We start from the raw sequence: 7,006 nt of genomic DNA, 5'->3' as shown, positions 1-7,006 counted from the left end.
AGATCTAATTTCACTTTTGTTGCCTATTCTCTAAACTTTTCTCCAAGGATATTTCATGGGGTGGCAGAAGATAGTGACTGTCACAAAGATAGGTCTTTTGTGGAAACATTATTGTCCTTTTATTGTCACAGCTGCTTCGGCAAGTGACTCATATCTTGGACCTAATCATCACCTATTTTGATATAAAAAAAGGTAGCACATCTCTGGTGCAGACATCATAGTGAAAAAGCCAAAATTCCTATGTCAAGATACTTCCAAACATATTTATGAGCAGTGCATGTGTGATGTTACCGAAAAATGATATTTATGAAGCCACGCAAGGCCACTTTAGCCAGCCAGGAGTGGCTTCATGAATCTGGAGTAACGCAATGCGGTGCAAACCGCTGCACTGCGTTGCTCTGCCCTAGGAAGGTGCTCCATGGGTATTGCGTGGCTTTTTCCACGCAACTCCCATGGATTTTGACATATTCCCAGACTTACCAGAACTGGTAAACCTGGGAATGCGCCAAAATGCTGCACCTTCCCAGGGGAGGTTTAATGAGGAGAAATACTTGTATTTATCCTCATTACTTCCTCTACATTTTGCAGCACACATAGAAAAATATGCCTCTCCGGATCATTTTTGTGCAGGAAGGTGTCCCTTCCTGCGCAAAAAGAATGATGCATGCAAAGCAGGCACCTCGCACCATGGTGCAAAGGTTCCTGTGTTGGGGCTTGGCAGCCAGAACGGCGCTAGCACAGAGACAAGGAGAGAAAACCCCCGATTCTTTTAAATAGGGCAAATTCCTACAGTTTCCCTGTGACACAGCACCGCAAGGTGATTTCGTGCACTGCGTCACAATCTCATAAAGATGCCTCTTAAATCTTATAAGGCAGGTATCCGGAAGACTTCACTAATGGGGAAGACCAAATGCCCAGCAGAAAGAAAATTAGCCTGTCATGTTTTTTTTTTTAACTTTGATTTTTATGGCCTGTAATCCACTTAAGGGATGGGAGAGGCCGTCCCGGCATGATATACATAGTGAGCAGCTTATGAGGAACTGTGGTGGTAGAGAGGAACCGCTTGTCTCCTTGCGGAGAGTGACTACACTAAATGCAATTCAGCTGAGTGTAGCAAGGAAGAAGGGCATGCAGCAGGGTCAGGGGCATGGCAGCCACAGGATGATCTCTTTGTGAGTCCACAGTGGTAGCTGTAGCCCGTAAAAAGGGCAGTCCTTATTTGTGGTCGCACTCCCAACATTTCCTCCAGAGTGCTAATGTCAGTTCTGTCCCTCATGTGCCGAACTGTGGACATAGTTGATATGTTTGGAAACAATAGATGGTACAAAAGAGTTTTCATCTCAAATCCTCACTCTTTAAATCTATTTTATCCCCTGTGGATTTCAAATTATTCAATTTCCTTATTTCCACTGCACTCAAATCTATCACTTGTAATTGAAAGGATGCTACCTCATTTTCGGTTAATGCATGGTGGGAGTGGATTCTTTTTCTGAGACATGAGCAGTGTTTTTACCCACATTCTCATAAGGACTCTTCTCCTTCTAAGTCTAGTATGTGGTCTAGTTTGGATTCCTACATTAGTACATGTTCTACAATTTAGGCTACTTATTTCCATTTTTGTAATAATTCATCTTTGATTAAAATAGCCCTTTTATGTTTGTTTATTATTTATACTATGTTCATACTGTTTTACAATGTTGGTAATGCAATTGTACTTTCGCTTAGATATTCTAGTATGTTTTCTATTTTCTATAGTTCGGTATTATTTTTTGTATTGTGATTCATATATGTAAAAAAAATATATTCAATAAAATATTTTGAAATCAAAAGAGTTTTCACTTCAGTGCTTTCATGTGCTCCTAAAATACGTTCTAAGATTTGTCCAGAAAAAAACATTCTACCAAAGGCAGTACAATAGTTCTAGTGGTACTTACTAAAACATTTGGGTGCTGGAGACCATCCATGTTGTGTGCAGGCAATTGTCTCATCTTGGTTACCAGCTGCAGTAGTGTAGCCCGCAGTACAAGACAATGCCAGCTTCTTGCCTTCACTCATTGGGAAGTAGAACTTTTGAAAGTTGTAATAATATTGTGCTATCTTCCCATTTTCAATGTTTGGAAACTCACACATATTTACTAAAACGAAAAAAGATAATGCAGTCAAATCAAGAGCTAACCATAGAAGGAAGCGCTTATGCTAGCAGGAGTTCCTGCTAGGCAACTGATACTGTCTTAATCTTTCATGATGTACCTTCTCCTCAAATTTGAAAAACAGCCGACTATCTCACTGTGCTCCTAGCACACAGCTGTCTCTTCTGTTTCCTAACTCCTGCATGTAATTACACCCATGGCTTTGCCACAACTTGCCTTGGGCAGGCAATCTCCCTCAAAGTTTCAGCCTGCCCTTTGATCATGAGGCAGGACATTTCTTGACCAACATCAAATCCCTATGCGCAGTACCTCTCACACCAAGTAGGCCCCCAGTGGACCAACAGATTTACCCCCCTTTACACGCTAGACGGAAATGAATGACTAGGGCTGCCATGCAGGGATGAAGTGGGCATAGACAATAGGGGTAGGACCAAGGACCTGGCACCTATGGAGCCAAGAAATGCCCTAAGAATGCAAGCTTCAGTGGGCCCTGAACCTAATACTAGAAGGGAGGGGATTGGGTCACAGGCTAGTCCACCGCACCAGGGTCCAATTGAAAGTGATGCCCGGGATGGCAATATAAGAGTTATTTCCTGGAATATAGCAGGGATAGCGAGTAAATTTGAAGACCCAGATTGGAGAAAAGAACTTCAGGGCTATAGCATATTAGCCTTCCAAGAGACCTGGGCAGTGGACCCGGCACTGTACCAACTAGAATGTTTCAAGTGCTTTGCTGTCCCAGCACAGGAAAGTAGAGCAGGGAGAGCGAGAGGAGGGTTATCCATTTATGTTGACATAACTCTAGAAGGTAAATGGACAGTCACATCCTGGACGTCGCATACCCTGCAGGCACTCAGTTACAAAGGTAGAGGGCAGAAAATACAGTTGTTCAACCTTTACAACCCAGGGCCCTCACAAGGGGAACACGTAGCACTACTGGAATTAAGCAATAGATTAAGGGAGGAGACGGAACAGAGAAGCAAGGAGGGGAGTTCATTCATTGTATAATTGGGTGACTTTAATTGTCACCTCTGTCCAAATATTTCCACTACACAAATAGATTGGGATGTCTGCCCACTACGAAAGGGGTCGCATTTTGAGCACACACAGGAGGGCACGTTACTATCCACTATGCTAGATACCTACTCACTAGTCCACACTTTGGACATGGTAGCCCAGGAGAGGGAGGATTCATATGTTCCTACATTCAAAGGTAGCGGTTGCTCCTCAACGATCGACTACATAATCATCTCTTTTTTTGCTCTGTCCAGAGTCAAGAAGGTAATAACAAAATCGAGCCCCTTTAGTGATCATAACCCACTAACCATAGATTTAAACCATGTGGGCCGTAGAACTAATAGCAACAAAAGGGAGGGCAGGTTGCAGCCTGTAGCCCAAGGAAGGCGCCTTAAGTGGACAAAAGTAAACCCGCAGGAATTCTATAAAACACTAATAGTGGAAGGCGGGAAATATGTGGAGGAGTGTTTGGATCTCCAAATAAAAGGCTCAGACCTAGTAGCCTCTTTTGAATCCCTAACAAAACTAGCGGATAAATTGCTGGAAATAAAAGGCCCCATTAAGAAATCAACTCACCCACGTTGGTTCGACACAAGTTGTTCCAAAGCACTAAGGAACTTAAAAAGAGCCCTTAAACGCAAACCAAGGGACACGGCACTAGTGGCCAATTGTAGACAAATTTACAAAGCCAAAACAAAGGAGAGGAAGCTGGTACTACAGGCAGAGGTATGGGCAGACCTGAGAGAGGCAGGTGAAAACAGGGATTATTCTGAATTTTGGAGAATTGTGAATAGGCCCTGTTTTCAGGATAACACTACCCCAGTTATTAGTGCAAATATCCTCCCTGACCAGTGGGTTAGACACTTTGAGGGCCTGTATAATAACACCAAGGGGCCCACACAAGAGGGATTGTGGGAAGGTGACAGGAGTGTAGACCTAGCCTTTACACTTGAAGAACTCAAACTAGCGATACAAGGGCTCACACCCAATAAAGCACCAGGCCCTGATGGATCACCACCGGATCTATATAGAAGCAACATAGACCTATGGGCACCTATCCTAACAAGGGTCTTAAATGCGGCGGTTAGGTCTGGCCTGCCACGCTCCTGGTCCACCGCACTGATAGTACCCATTTTTAAGAAAGGGAGCCGAGAAGATCCCAAATGCTACAGGCCGATTTCTTTAATCGATGTTTCAGCAAAAATACTAGGGAGGGTGATATTAAATCGGCTAACAGAGTGGACCGAGGAACACCATACCCTAGTGGACACCCAGTATGGTTTTAGATGTGGTAGATCAACTAGCGACCAGTGTTTGAACCTATATCTGTTAACTGCTAAATATACCAAAGCCAGCAAGGGCACTGTTTATATGGGGTTTATGGACCTGGCAGCCGCATTCGACAATGTCAACAGAAGTAAACTAAGGGCGATGATGGTCACGATGGGCATGGAAGTGGAGCTCATCAACATCCTAAAAGAGCTCCATTGGAACACTACGGCTAAAGTGAGATTTAGCTCAGAGGGGGGACGTACGGAAGCTTTCCCTTGCTTAGGAGGAGTAAGTCAAGGTTGCATCCTTGCTCCTTTTCTTTTTTCGTTATATATCAATGGATTAGAAAGCTCCCTCATCTCCCTTGCCCTGGATTGCCGAAGAGTAGGATCGCGTCAAATCCCAGTACTTTTGTACGCGGACGACGCGGTGCTGCTGGCCCGCACACCGAGGAGTCTACAACACCTGGTAATCGGTTTCGTGGAGTTTATGGCTAACCTGGACCTTGCAGTAAATTTAAAAAAGTCTTTTATCATGGTGGTCGGCAAAAAACCAGCTAAGAAGCCAGTGTTCAAGATAGGGACACATACTCTTGAAACAGTTAACACCTTTCCCTATTTGGGCCTTTTGTTGGATAGTGACATGCATTTTAAATCGGTAGTGGAAGAACATTGCTCAAAACTCATATCCTCCAATGGGGCAATTTTAAGTTTTGCGAATAGACTTGGCCGGTGGTGTCCTGAACAAATAATGACGCTCTATGGTTCGATCACCACGTCAAAAGCAGTATATGGAGCTGAGGTGTGGGGATTCAAGGACCCGACAAAATTACAAATTGAAGAAGACAAGTTCTTCCGTAGAATCCTCAAAACTCCAAAATCTACCTCCTCAGTCATTGTGCACCAAGAATTGGGGATGGGATACATCTCGGACGAGGTGAAGATTAGGCCTATCACCGCTTGGATTAGAATATTGACTAACCCAGAGGCTGAATTAACCAGGGAAATTGCAAAAGACTGTCTGCTAAGGGACAATGCACTCCAAATCCCCTGGTTGAAATATGTTAATGTTACTCTGACAACTATTCACCAGTCTCATTTGATTCTTGATCACGCGTTGATTACAAACAATTGTAAAACAACAGTGAAGAAACTGTTATTAGAAAGCTTTGCAGCTGCCAGACTCAAAGCGGGGATACTTAAGAGATCAGTAACAGCACATAGCCTGGTAGACAACGGGGTGGGCATGGAACCCTATCTGTTTTTAATGTATAATCAACAGGACAGATTTTTAATGTGTCGTTTTAGGCTCAATCTTTTACCTAATATTTTAGCCTATCCTTCGGGCTTTACTGTAGCGATTGAGCTGAAGGGTGCCTGCGGCTGCGACAATAGGTCTCCGCAGGACACCCTTCATTTTGTACTTTTATGTTCATTTTATCAATTGCCTAGGCGTCGATTTCTGGTCCACATACTTAAAAGCCAGAAAATACGCCATGCAAAAGCAGCCCTGTTGTTTCTACAAAAAGCAAATGATACGTATACCCTGTGCGCCATTTCAAGTTTTCTAAAAATAGCTCTTAGATTAAGAAACACAAGAAATTAACTTTAGCACGAATCTCATCGTCGAATCATGGTCCATGTACAATGTGCCCAGTAAATGTTTTAATCTTTTTAAATAGTCGTAAATGTTCAAAAATGTAATTTAATAACATTTTATGCACTGTTTACCATGTATTTTTATGATGATTTTTAATTATCGAAATAAAAAACGAACTGAACTGAACCCTATGTCTTTATAATGAAATGTATTTTCACTTGTACAACCACTCCGTTGGAAATCTGCCACCTATCTCTGACATATCAGCTGCCATGGCCCTACTCTACGTCACAAACAAATGGAGTCTTAAGAGCATCCCCTGTTCTCTATTTCAGACTGGTTAATGTAGCTGCTGTAGGTATCTTGTGATCGATCACTCAACACCCTCTCAACCAAACATGCACCGGTGTCTCAGGAATCAATGATAAGATGCTACATGTGCTGCCTATAAACCCTGGGCACTATTTCTAGTGAAATGTGCACAAATACAAACAGGCATTTACAGGCCAAAGTAAAGACGAGTATGTACCTTCAGCAGTGATTCTCCCTGTGCCATACAACGTCAGAGTCAGAAGCGAAATCCAACCAGTGCACCCCATTGTCCTCTTCGTGTCTGTGTTTTCGGTACTCTGACCTCAAATGCTGCGGTTCTCTCACTAGTTTCGGCTAACCTTCTCCTGACCTGCCCAGTTAATTATTTATAAATATGTTTGTCTTTTTTCTGTTTGCAACAGAGGAAGGGAAGCGCAAATAAACATAGATCTGGTCAATTTTTGTTGGGATTTGCCAAATCTAATTAAGATTTTATGGGGCGTTAATGTTTTATTTACAGGACAATTACAGATTGCAATTACAGAGCATTCGTATCCCTTATTGGAGAAAACATTGGGGTCAAAGTGCCCCTTTCGATTCCATTACTCCATTTAGCAAAATAATCACATTTAACAGGAAGGGATGCACACAGATAG

General features: G+C 42.8%; 1 long non-coding RNA gene across 1 annotated transcript; it reads right to left on the bottom strand.

Moving 5' to 3' along the window:
• Window positions 1-1,934: 1,934 nt before the first annotated feature.
• LOC147747733 (uncharacterized) lies at window positions 1,935-6,772 on the bottom strand. The gene is made up of 2 exons (XR_015299687.1): window positions 6,568-6,772; window positions 1,935-2,135 (listed from the first exon to the last, which is right to left on the bottom strand). It is a non-coding gene; the product is annotated as an uncharacterized LOC147747733 (long non-coding RNA).
• Between the last annotated feature and the right edge of the window lie 234 nt (window positions 6,773-7,006).

The sequence above is a fragment of the Lissotriton vulgaris genome, chromosome 1_1 (genome assembly GCF_964263255.1).
Source record: "Lissotriton vulgaris chromosome 1_1, aLisVul1.2, whole genome shotgun sequence".
NCBI classification, from domain to species: domain Eukaryota; kingdom Metazoa; phylum Chordata; class Amphibia; order Caudata; family Salamandridae; genus Lissotriton; species Lissotriton vulgaris.
The sequence above is the reverse complement of the archived record's forward strand: the minus strand, read 5'-3'. Positions and strand labels throughout refer to the sequence as shown.